The 2908-nt window shown below is 56.0% G+C and overlaps 1 long non-coding RNA gene across 1 annotated transcript in view; it reads right to left on the bottom strand.

Annotated features, from left to right (window-relative positions):
* Nucleotides 1-239: 239 nt before the first annotated feature.
* The window catches only part of LOC125488310, a 3169-nt gene continuing 500 nt past the window's right edge, over nucleotides 240-2908 (bottom strand). The window contains exons 2-3 of the long non-coding RNA XR_007266276.1: nucleotides 2220-2336; nucleotides 240-380 (exon numbers count right to left, since the gene is read on the bottom strand). This is a non-coding gene — a long non-coding RNA (uncharacterized LOC125488310). The remainder of the gene's footprint in view (nucleotides 381-2219; nucleotides 2337-2908) is intronic.

Raw genomic sequence — 2908 nt, 5'->3', positions numbered from 1 at the left:
ACTGTTCCCCAGTCTGTCCCCTCTCTCTGTATCCCACTGTTCCCCAGTCTGTCCCCTCTCTCTATATCCCACTGTTCCCCAGTCTGTCCCCTCTCTCTATATCCCACTGTTCCCCAGTCTGTCCCCTCTCTCTGTATCCCACTGTTCCCCAGTCTGTCCCCTCTCTCTATAATCCCACGGTTCCCCAGTCTCTCCCCTTTCTCTATACCCTGCTGTCCCCCGGTCTCTCTCACCTCCTGCTCCTGCTCTCTGTTATGTTGTTGTAACAGAGTGAGGCTGTCTTCAAGTGTATCGATAGCGATCTGCAAAATCTCCTTCTCTTCGCTCAGACTTCGTACCTTCTGCTCCAGCTCCCCGTTCCCTTCGACAAGTCTCCGGTTCTGTGGAGACATCGATGCCGTCACAGCGTTGCAACAGGAACCGGAGGCCATTCAGCCCCTTTTGCTGTGGCCCGTGACGCAGGAACAAGTGTCATTTCACACCTGGAGGGCGTTCGATAGACAGCGGACAGAGAGAGAGAGTGTGTGGGAGGGGGTGGGGGGGTGTGGTGCGGTAGGGTACAGGGTGGGAGGGGAGACAGACAAATTGTGCTGCTGGCTGGTCACCTCTGGGCGGTTCTGACCGTTCAATCTGGCCCAGATTCACCGATATACCCCAGTCGTTTTTCCCATGTCAACGGTCACGGTGTAGTTACAACCTTTGGCCAGCAGTTGGGGCTAGAGGGCTCCCCCTCTCTCTCTCTCTCTGTGTCTCTCCCCCCCTATTTTTCAGTTGATTTACTGCAGGGGAGTCATACATCTGTAGGATCTGCACCTCCCCTTGTCTCTATCGTGTTTCCCGCCTGTGGCTCTAAGCCGGAGTCTATGATCACTATCTCCTTCCCAGCACTGTCAGAGCAATGGGTGGGGGCGGGGAGGGTGGTGGGAGGTCATGTGTGCCGGATTTGCGTTAAGGAGATTAGCTTCAGCGGCTGGGGTCACTCGCAACTTTGCTTAATCCCCGCAGCCAGATCCCATCTGCTTCTGAGATAACAAGGTGCAGAGCTGGATGAACACAGCAGGCCGAGCAGCATCAGAGGAGCAGGAAAGCTGCTGGACCTGGACCCTTCCCGAAACGTCAGCCTTCCTGCTCCTCTGATGCTGCTTGGCCTGCTGTGTTCATCCAGGTCTGCACCGTGTTATCTCAGATTCTCCAGCATCTGCAGTTCCTACTATCTCTCCCATCTGCTTCTGAATCTGTTTGGAGTGGCAGAGAGGGGTTTGCGTGGGGGAAAGACAGGGGCAGGGAGAAGGGGTAGCGGGGTGGGGGGTGGGGAGCAGGGGGAGAGAGACAGAGATAGAGAGGGTACGAAAGAGGTGGACACGGCGGGGGGGAGAGAGGGAGATAGAGACAGACGTGGGAGAGCCACACAGCACAGAATCGGGCCCTTCGGCCCAACTCGTTCCGTGCCGACGCAGATATCCTAAATTAACCCAGTCCCATTTCCCAGCATTTGGCCCATAAACCCTTCCTATCCATGTCCTCATCCAGATGCCTTTTAAATGTTGTAACTGTGCCAGCCCCCACCCACTTCCTCTGGCAGCTCGTTCCATACATGCACCACCCTCTGCGTGAAAAAGTTGCCCCTTTTACATCTTTCCTCCCTCATCTTAATATTGAGAGGGGGGAGGGAGAGAGAGAAGGTGAGATGGGAGAGGGAGGGAGAGAGAGGGGGCCAGAGGAAGGGAGAGGGGGAACAGAGAAATGGAGACAGAGGTGGGAGAGAGATGGGGGCAGAGGAAGGCAAACAGAGAGAGAGAGATAGAGAGAAACTGGTAGAAGGTGATAGAGTCAGTGATAGAGAGAGAGAGAGGTGGATGGAGAGAGTGAGAGATGGGCAGGCAGAGAGAGAGCGGAGGTGGAAGACAGAGTGAGAGGGAGACAGGAGGGAGGGACAGGACAGAGAGAGATGGAGCGAAGGGGAGCCTGGGCGAGGGGATGGAGAGAGATGAAGCGAGGGGGAGACTGAAGAAGGGTACGGAGAGAGATGGAGCGAGAGGGAGACGGAAGAAGGGGACAGAGAGAGATGGAGCGAGGGGGAGACTGAAGAAGGGGACAGAGAGAGATGGAGCGAGGGGAGAGACTGAAGAAGGGGACGGAGAGAGATGGAGCGAGGGGAGGGTCTGAAGGAGGGGATGGAGAGAGAGAGGGAGGGTTGGCCCAGCTGAAGAAGAGCCCACCTTTGCTTGCAGCTTCTGGAGTTGGTCCCGGTGCTCCGTCTTGCACAGGGAGCTCTCCCAGAGACTGTGCTTTTGGTCCTGGAGCTGGGAACGCAGTCTGTCCTTTTCTGTGTCAGCCTGGGGGGTGGGGGTTGGGGTTTAGAGAGGAAAATAGCACATGGGTGAGACACAACATACCAGCTCCCTTCCCCCCCTGGTCCCAGAGGGAGAGGGGGGAAGGACAGTGTGTCTAACGCCACCCTCTCTCTCTCTTTCTCCCTCTCCTGGACATTAGGGAACTGGTTTTGGGTTTACAAGGAGGGAGGACACGGAAGAATCTGTGCCGGTGGGGTGGTGGAGGGGGGACAATGGACGCTCTGTTGAATTTGTTTTGAACCTGACGGAAGACGAAGCAGAATGTGGATGAACGGGTTGTCCTGGATTCCTCCAAACTCTCTGCACCTTCACAAGTCTGTCAGGTTTCCAAAAGTCAGCGTCCGACCTTACGCGCACAGGAGAGAGAGAGCTTCTCGTCTGTGTCCTAACTCGTGTGTGCGAGAGGGAGAGAGGGTTAGAGAGAGCTCCCCCAGATACAGGAGTGTGTGTGTGTGTTTGTGTGTGAGGGTTAGAGACCTCCCCAGATACAGGAGTGTGTGTGTGTGAGAGAGAGGGTTAGAGAGACCTCCCCCAGATACAGGAGTGTGTGTGTG

This window comes from Rhincodon typus, unplaced genomic scaffold (genome assembly GCF_021869965.1).
Source record: "Rhincodon typus isolate 14 unplaced genomic scaffold, sRhiTyp1.1 hic_rhity00000299, whole genome shotgun sequence".
Taxonomy (NCBI): domain Eukaryota; kingdom Metazoa; phylum Chordata; class Chondrichthyes; order Orectolobiformes; family Rhincodontidae; genus Rhincodon; species Rhincodon typus.
Note: the sequence above shows the minus strand (reverse complement) of the source record. Positions and strands in the feature narration are given on the sequence as shown.